Source organism: Nycticebus coucang, chromosome 17 (assembly GCF_027406575.1).
Source record: "Nycticebus coucang isolate mNycCou1 chromosome 17, mNycCou1.pri, whole genome shotgun sequence".
In the NCBI taxonomy this organism is placed as follows: domain Eukaryota; kingdom Metazoa; phylum Chordata; class Mammalia; order Primates; family Lorisidae; genus Nycticebus; species Nycticebus coucang.
The window spans coordinates 81156725-81170516 of record NC_069796.1 but is presented as its reverse complement, the minus strand read 5'-3'; the positions used below and the strand labels follow the sequence as shown (position 1 = coordinate 81170516).

Here is a 13792-nt window from a genome sequence, read left to right as displayed (position 1 = left end):
CAATTCACTCGCCTCAGCCTCCCAAGTGCTGGGATTACAGGTGTGAACCACCTCACCCAGGAGGTTAGCTCCTTTGCCTATTATATTCTGCTTTCTTCTTCATTTATTTTTTTCTGAGACAGTCTCACTATGTCGACCTTGGAAGAATGCCACAGCATCACAAATCACAGCAACCTCAAACTCTTGCCTCAGCCTCCCAAGTAGCTGGGACTACAGGCACCCGCCACCACACTCGGCTACTTTTTGTTGTAGTTGTCACTGCTGGTTAGTGGGCCCGGGCCGGGTTTGAACCCACCAACCCTGGTATATGTGGCCAGCACCCTAACCACTTAGCAACAGTGCTGAGCCATTCTGCCTTCTGAACAGTGATAGGTTTTACTCATAGAGACAAAACTAAAGATAAGAGGACCGCAAGAAGCCTTCCTCTTTCCTGTCTTAGTTCATGTAATAAACGTTCATTATTCCAAAAAAAAAAAAAAAAAGATAAGAGGACCGTGTTTATTTTTTAACTGTTTTCTAACATAGGCTAAATTTTTTAACTGTTTTCTAACATAGGCTAAATTGACATGAAAGTCAATATTTCAAGCATAAATAGAAGAATTTTGCTCTTCACAGAACTTACTAAATGCAAGCATCAATTAGTCTTCTAAAGGATATAATGCAAACATACTTGAGTATTCTCAAAAAGAGAAAAAAATGAATGCAGTACAAGGTTAACTAGATATCAACTGTTGTTAATAGTTTAAAGCATTGTTAACTTTTTTACTTCTGAAAATTAAAGTTTATAATTCATATTACCAGTAAGAGCATTTCTTAAATTTTGAGCCCTAATAAAAAATAAAGCAAAAGTTGACAGAGTGCGGGCAGCACCTGTGGCTCAGTGAGTAGGGCGCCAGCCCCATATACCAAGGGTGGTGGGTTCAAACCCGGCCCTGGCCAAATTACAACAAAAAATAGCTGGGTGTTGTGGCAAGCACCTGTGGTCCCAGCTACTTGAGGCTGAGGCAAGAGAATCGCCTAAGCCCAGGAGTTAAGAGGTTGCTGTGAGCTGTGACATTACAGAACTCTACCAATAAAGTAAGACTCTATCTCTAAAGAAAAAAAAAAGAAAAGAATATTCCAGGATTGCCTAATCAATTTTAGTACCACCTACTAGGGAACAACACAGCAATGTCTTTTGGGGGCAATATTCATACTTCAAGAATTCCATCCAAAAGGAAAAAGACTAAAGGCTAAAAACACATATTCACTGCATCTTTACTTATAAAAAGGAGAGGAGGCTTCTTGGGATTTCAGGAAGCTAGAAGCCAGGAACTAAAACGGATTTTTCTAAAAGTAACTGCTGCTCTCTTGTGAAGGTTGGGGAGAAGAGGGACCAGCTGCCAGATTCTGGATCATCCTGCTCAGAAAAAGCGCTAGGAAGGCACAGAGTGATAGCATGGGACATTACTAGCAGAAATGCTAAGAAAGGAGGGAGGCCTGCAGGAAAAGTAAGTGCAGAGGATCATAGAAACCTAGAAATAGAGCCTTTAAATGGAGTTGCTGGGGGGCTACCAATGAGAAAGGATGACTATCCTTTCAATGGGGTGGGCCAGTGTCTGTTCGATTCCTGGATAGGCCTTTCCTATAAGGAGAGAACAGAAACAGAAAAACATGTGCAACCTGGGCACAGGCAAGATTGTTAGGTACTCAAATGCTAGCACTACAGCAAAGAACTGGAGGGAATGTGGTCTGGCTTGCAATCTCGTTAGGGACAGAGCTAAAGTTTGTGGCTACATGCTTACATTACGGAATATAGGTGGATCTGGGTGTGGAGAATGGGGAGCAGGTAACTGGGCTGCTTATCAAATATTAGAGGAATGGGGATCTGCTTCCTTGTGACACTGAATTCCCTGAAGACCATGAGTGTCCAGAGTAGTGTGGTTTTTAGGGGATTGGTTATGTAACCAACTTTGGTTCCACTTTCCAGATATGCATAGCCATCTTTGGCCAGAGCCCACAGCTCTGCCAAACAGATTACCAGATTACAGAGGTCCTGCCACCATCACTGGACAGTTTTCTATCTCTATATGCATAATGTGGATCACCAGGGCACATCCCTACCTCAGTGAAAGAGGTCCCACAGTTACCCAGACGTAGGCTGCAGTGCACTTCATCATCCCGCTTAGGCACCTGGCCTGGGATACTGTCCCACCCCCATGCAAGCAGATACTCTCAGAATAGGAAAACCAGTTCCAATCTCCTTGACAACCTGATGAAAGATGTGAAATTCAATTTCCAGCCTCAGAGCTTCACATCCAAGAGCAGCTATGCTTTTCATAATATAGGAGTGCCTCCTAGTATCTTACAAAATTGTTTTTAACCCTCCATAAGAAGAACATAACCCAGGGCAGTGCCTGTAGCTCACTAGGTAGGGTGCTGGCCACATACACTGAAGGTGGGGGATTCGAACCCGGCCTGGGCCAGCTAAGACAACAATGACAACTGCAACAACAACAATAATAATAATAGCCGGGCGTTGTGGCAGGCACCTGTAGTCCCAGCTACTCAGGAGACTGAGGCAAAAGAATCACTTAAGCCCAAGCGTTGAGGTTGCCGGGAGCTGTGACGCCATCGCACTCTACCAGGGGCAACATAGTGAGACTCTGTCTGAATAAAAAAGAAGACCATAACCCAGAGTCAAAGAGAAAGCACACATGAAGTCAGCTCAGCACCTGCAGCTCAGTGGCTAGGGTGGCAGCCAAATGCACTGGGCCTGGCGGCTTTGAACTCGGCCCAGGCCTGCCAACCAACAATGACAACTACAACAACAACAAAAATAGCCAGGTGTTATGGCAGGCACCTATAGTGCCAGCTACTTGGGAGACTGGGGCAAGAGAATTGCTTAAGCCCTAGAGTTTGAGGTTGCTGTGAGCTATGACGCCACAGCACTCTACCAAGGGTAACATAGTGAGGCTCTATCTCAAAAAAAGAAAAAAGAAACCACACATAAGAACAAAAAAAAAATAAATAAATCCCTGCCATGATAAAGTATGAGACAAAGCCTGACACGGTGGCTCATGCCTATAATCCTAACACTTTGGGAGGCTGAGGCAGGTGGATTGTTTGAGGATTCAAGACCATCCTCAGTGAGGCCCCATCTCCACTAAAAATAGAAAAAAGACTAGCCAGGTGTCATGGCAGGCCCTGTAGTCCCAGCCACTTGGGAGACTGACGGAAGAGGATCACTTGAGTCCAACAGTCTGAGGTTGCTATGGGCTATGACTCCACACTCTACCCAGGGAGACAGAGTAAGGCTATCTCAAAATAAATAAATAAATAAATACATAATCAGACCAGATCATCTCCCACAAGGGATAACAATGTAGCTACCTCAGAAGATCCCAACTACAAAAAGATTGTGGAAGTGACAGAAAGGGAATTCAGATTATGGACAGCAAAAATGATGAAGGAAATTGAAAGAAAAATGGAAAACCAGCTGAAGGAAATCCAAAACTTGGCCTAAGAATTTAATGAAAGACAGGGCAAAGTCTCCAAGGATCTAGATACGACCAGAAACAATATAAAGGGCTCAGTGCCTATAGCTCAAGTGGCTAAGGCACCAGCCACATACACCAGACCTGGTGGGTTCGAATTCAGCCCGGGCCTGCCAAACAATGACAACTACAACCAAATAATAGTCAGGCATTGTGGGGGGCTCCTGAAGTAGCTGGGGGCTCCAGCTACTCGGGAGGCTGAGGCAAGAGAATCTCTTAAGCCCAAGAATTGGAGGTTGCTGTGAGCTGTGATGCCATAGCACCCCACCCAGGGCAACAGCATGAGGCTCTGTCTCAAAAAAAAAAAGAAAAAAAAAAAAGAAACAATATAAAGAAGCAAAAAGAAATCAGGAGTCATTCACAGGTTTGTAAAGATAATAGACGGGAGGCTGAGGCAGGTGGATTGCTTGAGCTCAGGAGGTCAAAACCAGCTTGAGCAAGAGGAAGATACCATCTCTCCTAAAAATAGAAAACCTAGCTGTGTGTGGTAGCACATGCCTCTAGTCCTGGCTACTTGGGAGGCTGAAGCAAGAGGATCTCTTGAGCCCAGGGGTTGGAGGTTACTGTCAGTTTCAATGACATCACAGCACTCTACCCAGAGTGACAGAGAGAGACACCATCTTAAAAAAAAAAACAAAAAAAAAAAACAGAGAAAAAGAAAACAAAAAGGTGGCCAGGCGCAGTGGCTCAAGCCTATAATCCCTGCACTCTGGGAGGCTAAGGCAAGTGGACTACCCGAGCTCACCAGTGAGATCAGCCTGAGCAAGAGCAAGACACTGTCTCTAAAAATAGCTGGGTATTGTGGCAAGAGCCTATAGTCCCAGCTACTTGGGAGGCTGAAGCAAGAGAATCGCTTGAGCCCAACTTGAGTCTGAGGTTGCTGTGAGCTATGGGCAAGGGGCGACAAAGTGAGACTCTGTCTCAAAAAAATAAAAAGAAATAGAAAATGCTTGGTGCCCAGTGCTCAGTGGTTGGGGAACCAACCACATGCACCGGACTGGTGGCTTCGAACCTACCCAGGGCCTGCTAAACAACAATGACAACAACAACAACAAAAAATAACTAGGCATTGTGATGGGTGCCTGTAGTCCCAGCGACTTGGGAGGCTGAGGCAAGAGACTCACTTAAGCTCAAGAGTTGGAGGCTGCATGAGCTGTGTGTGACGCCACGGCACTCTACTGAGGGCGATATAATAACACTTTGTCTCAAAAAAAAAAGTAATAGAAAGTTTTAGTAACAGACTAAACTACAGAGAACAAATTTCAGAGCTGGAAGGAAGACAAGGCTCTCAAGCTAACCAAGTCATTTAAAGAGGCAGAAAAGGGCGGCACCTGTGGCTCAGTCGGTAGGGCGCCGGCCCCATACGCCAAGGGTGGCGGGTTCAAACCCGGCCCCGGCCAAACTGCAACCAAAAAATAGCCGGGCATTGTGGCAGGCGCCTGTGGTCCCAGCTACTCGGGAGGCTGAGGCAAGAGAATCGCTTAAGCCCAGGAGTTGGAGGTTGCTGTGAGCTGTGTGAGGCCACGGCACTCTACCGAGGGCCATAAAGTGAGACTCTGTCTCTACAAAAAAAAAAAAAAAGAGGCAGAAAAGAGTAAAAGCAAAGGAATCTTTTACAGAATTATGGGACTACATGAAGCATACCAACATACAAATTATAGGTGTCCTTGAAGAAGAGAGTCCCAATAGCATGGAAAACTCAGTCAAGGATATTATAACTGAAAATTTATATAGTATAACTATAGATTAAAACATTCGCCCACTTAACGGATATCCAACCCCAGGCCAACTCAGTTCAAACAAAGCATTTCCTAGACACAATGTAATTAGACTGGTCAAAGCCAAAATGAAAGAAAATTCTGCAGGCAGCCACCTACAAGGGGAAACCCATCAGAATTCTAGCTGAAACTGTACAAGCCAGTAGAGTAAGCACCCATCTTCAATCTCCTCAAACAAAACTATTGCCAAACCTAGGATTCTGCAAAACTTTCACCTTTGATAGAGAAATTCAGATCTCTTTTTTTGTTGTTTTGTTGTTGACGACATGGTCTCGCCCTGTGCCCTGAACAGAGTGCAATAGTGTCACAATAGCTTTCTGCCACATCAGACTCGGGCAGTGTGCATCCTGCTGCCTCGGCCCTGAGAGCTGCTGGGATTACAAGCACATGTGATGACGCCTAACTGGGTTTTTTACTTTTTGTGGAGTTTGGGTCTCACTCTCTCAGACAACTCTCAAATTCCTGAGCCCAAGCCATTCACTTCCTTCTGCATCAACCTCCTGAGTAGCTGGAACTACCGGTGCACGCCATCACAACCAACTAATTTCTCTATTTTTTGTAGAGATGGGGGGAGGGCCGGAGACATCTTTACTATTTGGGAAGGTCTCAAATTCCTGAGATCAAGTGATACTCCCACTTCAGCCTCCCAAAATGCTAGGATTACAGGCATGAGCCACCGTATCTATAATTTCCTCCATATTATGGATGAGATAATTAAGGCATAAGTTAATTTGTTTGCCCGGGTACCAGTCAGGTACACAAAACTGGTACCAAAACAACAGAGACAGTTCAAACCAGATTCCAGCAAAAATGGTTTTTTACATGGCACCAGACTAACTCCAAAAAGAATACACATCTTTAAATCCGGTAACCCAGAATTTTCCTTAAAGATTCTGACACAGGCTCGGCGCCTGTGGCTCAAGTGGCTAAGGCGCCAGCCACATACACCTGAGCTGGCGGGTTCAAATCCAGCCCGGACCCACCAAACAACAATGATGGCTGCAACCAAAAAATAGCCAGGCGTTGTGGCAGGCACCCGTAATCCCAGCTACTTGGGAGGCGGAGACAGGAGAATCACTTGAGTCCAGGAGTTGGAGGTTGCTGTGAGCTGTGATGCCACAGCACTCTACCCATGGCGACAGCGACAGCTTGAGGCTGTCTCAAAAAAGAAAAAAAAAAAAAATTCTGACACAGATCCTGTTGTTGCTCATAAACATGATGTTTGAGTTTTCATACTGTAGTGTGAGATATGACTGCCTCATGTCTCAGTACATCATCAACACACTACCCATCAGATGCAGAAAAAAAAAATTTAGAGTTCTGGCCAAGTGCGGTGGCTCACGCCTGTAAACCTAGCACTCCGGGAGGCCAAGGTGGGTGGATTGCCTGAGCTCATGGGTCTGAGACCAGCCTGAGCAAAAGCGAGACCCCGTCTCTAATAATAGCTGGGCATTGTGGCAGGCGCCTATAGTCCCAGCTACCTGGGAGGCTGAGGCAAGAGAATCACTGGAGCCCAAGAGTTTGAGGTTGCTGTAAGCTATGACAATACAGCACTCTACCTAGGGTAACAAAATGAGACTGACTCCTGTCTCAAAAATAAATAAATAAATAAAAGGTGATTTCAGAGACAGTCTAGTTAAAGCAGAGAGGAAAATCTGGGTATTGGTTTAAAGAGGTTCTTCTCATCTGTGTCAGTGTGAACACAATGTGATATTGAAATACAAACAAGAAAAAGTGGCTCACACCTGTAATTCTAGCACTTTGGAAGACCAAGGCAGAATGATCACTTGAGGCTAGGAGTTTGATGCTGTAGTAAGCTATGAGGATTCTAGCCCCAAGTGACAGAGTGAACTTACGTCAAAAAAAGAAACAAACAAACTTGAATGCCAGACTCTCAGGTTCTCCAGGATGCTGCCATAAACTCAGTCTTCTCAAATGTTACTAAACATACTTTAGTTTTCCTTGACCTTTGCACAAGGTGGTCCCGCTGCCTAAAATACTCTTTAAATTCCTCTGCCACATTACAGTCCAGTCCTCCTTTTTATACTTAATTTCTTTTTTTTTTGGGACAGAGTCTCAAGCTGTCACCCTGGGTAAAGTGCTATGGCATCACAGCTCACAGCAACCTCAAACTCTTAGGCTTCAGCGATTCTCTTGCCTCAGCCATCCAAGTAACTGGGACTACAAGTGCCTGCCACAACATCTGGCTGGTTTTTGATTGTAGTTGTCATTGTTGTTTGGCATTCCCAGGCTGGATTCGAACCCGCCAGCTTGGTATATGTGGCTGGTGCCCTAGCTGCTAAGCTACAGGCACCGAGCCTATACTCAAGTTAATTCTTACTCAACCTGGGAATCCCAGCTTCCATGACACTTTCTTAGGGAAGTCTCCCTGACCACACTAAATCAGGTCCCCCCAGAAAGTACACTCAAAAAGTTCCCTGCACATCCCTTCCTAGTCATCAGTTTAAATACATTTATATAACCATTGTGAAATGATCTGCTTAACATTTTTCCTTCTTACTTTACTGAAAAGATGCACGAAGGCGGGGCAGGTTTATTCTGCTTATCACAGTACTCTCAGCACTTACAACAGTATATGGCACATTGCAAATGCTCAATATTTGTTCAATGATGAATGAATAAATGAATGAGCAAAAAAGAAACTTAATAAAATATTATAAATGTAAAAAGTTTTATCTTCCTCTTTCGTCCTTGAAACATAGCTAACTTTAAGTTAACGTACGTGAAAAAATAACATACAATGCAAAAGGAAAGCGTGAATGCACAAATTTAAAACGATAGCCAATGGGCATTTTGTCATCAAGTAGCCAGTGGTCTACTAGGAATATTCCAGAAATTTAACTACTTTACCTTGGGGTCATAAAATTTTGATTCCTGGGCGGCACCTGTGGCTCAAGGAGTAGGGCGCCAGTCCCATATGCCGGAGGTGGCGGGTTCAAACCTAGCCCCGGCCAAAAACAAACAAAAAATAAATAAATAAAGTTTAAATTAAAAAAAAAAATTTGATTCCAGTACAAAGGCAGGTATGACACAGATACAAAGAGCACTTAAGAAAGCTACAACTTGTGCTAAGAGGCTCCCAGTACAAATTATGAAGGGACTGGGGAAAAGAGTGTGCTCCACAGTTTATCCACATTTTTTTTTTTTGGTTTTTGGCCGGGGCTAGGTTTAAACCCGCCACCTCTGGCATATGGGACCGGTGCCCTACTCCTTGAGCCACAGGTGCTGCCCCACATTTTTTTTTATTAAGACAGAGTCTTACTTTGTCACCCTTGGTAGGAGTGGTGTGGCGTCACAGCAACCTCAAACTCTTTGGCTGAAGTGATTTTCTTGCCTCAGCCTCCCAAGTAGCTCGGACTACACGCACCTGCCATAACACCCAGCTATTTTTAGAGATGGAGTCTCACTCTTGCTCAGGCTCTTCTCTAACTCTTGAGCTCAAGCAACCTAACCTCCTTGGCCTCCCAGAGTACTAGGATTACAGGCATGAGCCACCTAACCGACTATCCACATTTCTTTTTTTGTTATTGTTGTTGAAGAGACAGAGTCTCACTTTCTCGCTCTTGGTAGAGTGACGTGGCGTGGCATCACAGCTCACAGCAACCTCCAGCTCTTGCCTTAGCCTCCCAAATAGGTGGGGCTATCCACATTTCTTAAATTTCAATGCTAAACCTTTTAGGATTATGGAAATTCTATATCCAAAGTGCTATGGTTTGTATATATTCCCTCTAAAAACTGATACTGAAATAATTTTTTTTTTTTTGTAGAGACAAAGAGTCTCACTGTACCGCCCTCAGTAGAGTGCTGTGGCGTCACACAGCTCACAGCAATCTCTAACTCTTGGGCTTACGCGATTCTCTTGCCTCAGCCTCCCACGCAGCTGGGACTACAGGCACGCGCCACAACACCCAGCTATTTTTCTGTTGCAGTTTGGCCTGGGCTGGGTCCGAACCCACCACCCTTGGCATATGGGGCCAGCGCCCTACTCACTGAGCCACAGCGCCACCCTATACTGAAATAATTTTTAAGATGAGGTTTCACTACATTGTCTAGGATGGTTTTGAACTCCTGGGCTCAAGCAAACAAACATACTGCCTCAGCCTCCCAAGTATGCAGCTCATGTTGAACTTTAACTATCATTTTAAGAGTGTTAAGAGGGGGGACCTTTAAAAGATTACGTCATGAGGGCTATGCCTTCATATTAACGCTGGTATGGTGGGGAGGGGCTCCTAATAAAGAAATGAGTTTGGTCTCCTTTGTCTCATCCTAATGCTTCTGCATCCTGTGATGCCCTTCTGATGTGTTACAACATAGCAAGAAAGCCCTCACCAGGTATGGTCCTCAATCTTGGGAGTTCTCAGCCTCTAGAATCATAAAATAAAATCCTTTTTTCATAAATTACTCAGCCTGGACTAGATTCTGTGGCTCACATCCGTAATCCCAGCACTTTGGGAAGGCTGAAAGAGGAGGACTGTTTGAAGCCAGGAGTTTGAGACTAGCCTGAGCAAGATCCAAGACCCTTTCTCTACTAAAAATAGAAAAACTACCCACATGTGGTGATACACGCCTATAGTCCCAGCTACGAGGGAAGGTAAGGCAGAAGAATCTCTTGGCCTCATTTCTAAAAAAAGTTTTTTGGTTTTTTTTTTTTGAGTTAGAGTCCCACTCTGTTGTCCAGGCTACAGTATCGTGGTGTCAGCCCAGATCACAATAACCTCAAACTCTTGGGTTCAAGCGATCCTCCTGCCTCAGCCTCCCTAGTAGCTGGGACAACAGGGGCCTGCACCATGCCTAGTTAATTTTTCTAAGTAGAGTCGGGGGCTTGCTCTTTCTTGCTCAAGGCTGCTCTCGAATTCTTAAGCTCCAGCAATCCTCCTGCCTTGGGCCTCCCAGAATGATAGGATTACAGGCAAGAGCTACTTGGCCCTCCCCAGGCTTTAAGTTTTAAGCATAGGAGGGGATACAGGACACAAAAATATTTATAACATATTTTGCAAAAATGTTCTATAATAGTATTATTATGGGAGAACAGAACTTAGTACCCTCTTTTTTTTTTTTCTTTTTTTTTGTAGAGACAGAGTCTCACTTTATGGCCCTCGGTAGAGTGCCGTGGCCTCACACAGCTCACAGCAACCTCCAACTCCTGGGCTTAAGCGATTCTCTTGCCTCAGCCTCCCGAGTAGCTGGGACTACAGGCGCCCGCCACAACGCCCGGCTATTTTTTGGTTGCAGTTTGGCCGGGGCCGGGTTTGAACCCGCCACCCTCGGTATATGGGGCCGGCACCCCACCGACTGAACCACAGGCGCCGCCCAGTACCCTCTTTTCTAAAAGCCAAAGTGTTGATTGAAATGGTGATCTGAAAATCAGAATACCAATAAACATCCTTCCCATTACCAGCAAAGTTACAGTGGCAGTTAGTTGAACTGCCAATTACTGCTTCCATTCATTAACACTTAAAATATTAGATGTGCCTATGAAATAATATTTTGGCATACACACGCAAACTTATGTATTGTCCTTAGAAGATCATTCAGGCCAGGTGTGGTGGCTCACGCTTGTAATCCTAGCACTTTGGGAGGCCAAGGTGGATGGATTGCTTGAACTCAGAAGTTCGAGACCAGCCTGAGCAAGAGACCCTGTGGCGGGCCCTGTAGTCCCAGTTACTTGGGAGGCTGAAGCAAGAAAACCACCTGAGGCCAAGAGTTTGAGGTTGCTGTGAGCTGTAAGGCCACACCACTCCTCTACAAGGGCAACAAAGTAAGACTCTGTCACAAAAAAAAAAAAAAAAATCAATAACTCTTGAGATACTATGCACTAAGAGTCTATAAACTATCTTCTAAATTATGAGCCAGACAATAGATATTCTAAAACTCTACAAGACATAACTGGGGTGGCGCCTGTGGCTCAGAGGAGTAGGGTGCCGGCCTCATATACTGAAGGTGGCAGGTTCAGACCCAGCCCCGGCCAAAAAGTGCAAAAATAAATACAACACATAACATTCTTGTTTTGGACTACTCAACTCTCCCATAATAGCACAAAAATAGCTATACACAACTACTGTCATTCTTTTACTTGTTTTATACAACATGTAAAAGAACGACAGTAGCCATTAGAACCAATTAGTACCAGTAAAACTTGTAAGGTTACTGGGCGGCGCCTGTGGCTCAAGGAGTAGGGAGCCGGTCCCATATGCCGGAGGTGGTGGGTTCAAACCCAGCCCCGGCCAAAAACCACCAAAAAAAAAAAAAAAAAACTTATAAGGTTACTGAAACTTTAACTGTATATAATTTTAACATGATGCAAAATATTTCACTTTGATTTTGTCTCTACTATTCACAAATGTAAAAACACATTTCTGACTAATGGATTATACAAAAACAGGTGTTAGCCAAATTTGGACTACAAGCCATAGCAGGCATATACCTGCCATACAGGAACAATAATAAGTGGACTCGGGCAGCGCCTGTGGCTCAAAGGAGTAGGGCACAAGCCCCATATGCTGGAGGTGGTGGGTTCAAACCCAGCCCCGGCCAAAAATTAAATTAAATTAAATTAAAATAATAAGTAGACTCTAGGCTCGGTGCCCATAGCATGGTGGTTATGGTGCCAGCCACATACACCAAGAATGGTGGGTTCAAATGAGACTGTCTCAAAAAAAAAAAAAAAAAAAAGAAGTGGACTCTGTCTAATAAGTGTGTGAGAGAAATCAAGGAAATGGGAGATCAGTGAACTTCAAAGGCTAGTCTCTTCCCAAAAGCAGCAAAGAAACGGGAAAACTGTCACAAGCAATTACAGGAAGTGAAAAAACTATTCAGCAAAACAAATACTGAAGAAAAAATAGGGTGAGTTTCCTCAAAGAGTTAAATACAGAATTACCACGTGACCCAGCAATTCTATCCCTACATACACAACCAAAGGATTAGAACCTAACTGTTCTAACCCCCATGTTCTCAGAAGCATTATTCACATTATCCAAAAGTAAAAACAACCCAAATGTCCATCACAGATGAATGAATAACACAATCCATTATATGTAAGACAGAAGATAATTCACCCATAAAAAAGTTCTCATACATGCCATAACATGGAAAAACCATGATAGCATATGCTAAGTGAAATATGCCAGACACTCAAGGACACATATGATGCCACTTATATGAAGCACCTAGGACAGGCAAATTCAATAAGACTGAAAATAGAATAGAGGTAAGTTACCAGGAAGGAGAAGGGAAGAATGGAGAGTTACTGTTCAATGAGCCGTTTATGTAAAGTAGCACAATCATAACGGCACCCTCAAGTTCCTGGGCTCAAGCATCCTCCTGCCTCGGCCTCCTGAGTAGGTAGGACTATCAGGACTCATCATTTCACCTATTTTTTTTTTGAGACAAAGTCTCACTTTGTCGCTCTCCATAGACTACCATGGCATCATAGCTTATAGCAACCTAGAACTCTTAAGGCTCAAGAGATCTACTTGCCACAGCCTCCCAAGTAGCTGGGACTACAGGCTCCCGCCACAAAGCCTTGGCTATGTTTTAGAGACTGGATCTCACTCTTTTTCAGGCTGGTTTCAAACTGAGCTCAAGTAATCCACCTGCCTCAGCCTCCCAAAGTGCTAAGATTACAAATGTGAGCCACTATGGCCAGCCCTGGCTCATTTTTTCTTTTTTTTTTTTTTTTTTTGTAGAGACAGAGTTTCACTTTATTGCCCTCGGTAGAGTGCCGTGGCGTCACACAGCTCACAGCAACCTCCAACTCCTGGGCTTAGGCGATTCTCCTGCCTCAGGCTCCGGAGTAGCTGGGACTACAGGCGCCCGCCACAACGCCCGGCTATTTTGTTGTCGTTGTTGTTGTTGCAGTTTGGCCGGGGCCGGGTTTGAACCCACCACCCTCGGTATATGGGGCCGGCGCCCTGCTCACTGAGCCACAGGCGCCACCCCCTGGCTCATTTTTTGAGTCAGTCTCACTGTCACCCTGGATGGAGTGCCATGGCATCGTTAACTCGAGCAATGTCAAACTCTTGGACTCGAGCAATCCTCTTGCTTCAGCCTCCCAAGTAGCTGGGACTACAGCTGCCCATGATAACACCTGGCTATTTTTTGAGACGGGGTCTCACTCTTGCTTAGGCTAGTCTCTAACTTCTGAACTGAGCCGCCTCAGACTCACAAAAGTCCTAGGATTACAGGCATGTGCCACCATACCCAGGCTCATTTTTTCATAGAGATAAGGCCTTGATATGTTGTCCCAGCTGGTCTCAGACACCTGGACTTAAGAAATCTTCATGACTCAGCCTTTCAAAGTGCTGAAATTACAGGCACGAGCCACTACACCCAGCCTGAACTATCTACATGTAGATACTTTCAACAAATATATTGTATGGTATATAAAATTTATCACAATAAAGCGACAGAAATTTTTAAAATTTAAAACATGAAATTAGCTGGGTACGGTGGCTCATG

At 44.5% G+C, this 13792-nt stretch overlaps 1 protein-coding gene and 1 non-coding gene across 9 annotated transcripts in view; one reads left to right on the top strand and one right to left on the bottom strand.

The window, feature by feature from the left end:
• Window positions 1-13792, bottom strand: part of NSD1 (nuclear receptor binding SET domain protein 1) — a 209858-nt gene that overhangs the window by 174364 nt on the left and 21702 nt on the right. The window contains exon 2 of one of the 8 annotated variants that reach the window (XM_053566382.1): window positions 8186-8276. The exons of the other annotated variants lie outside the window; for them this stretch is intronic. The gene's annotated coding sequence lies outside the window, so the exon portion shown is untranslated. The remainder of the gene's footprint in view (window positions 1-8185; window positions 8277-13792) is intronic. 8 annotated transcript variants of the gene reach the window in all.
• LOC128569448 (small nucleolar RNA U13) lies at window positions 6509-6612 on the top strand. The gene has a single exon (XR_008375390.1). It is a non-coding gene; the product is annotated as a small nucleolar RNA U13 (small nucleolar RNA).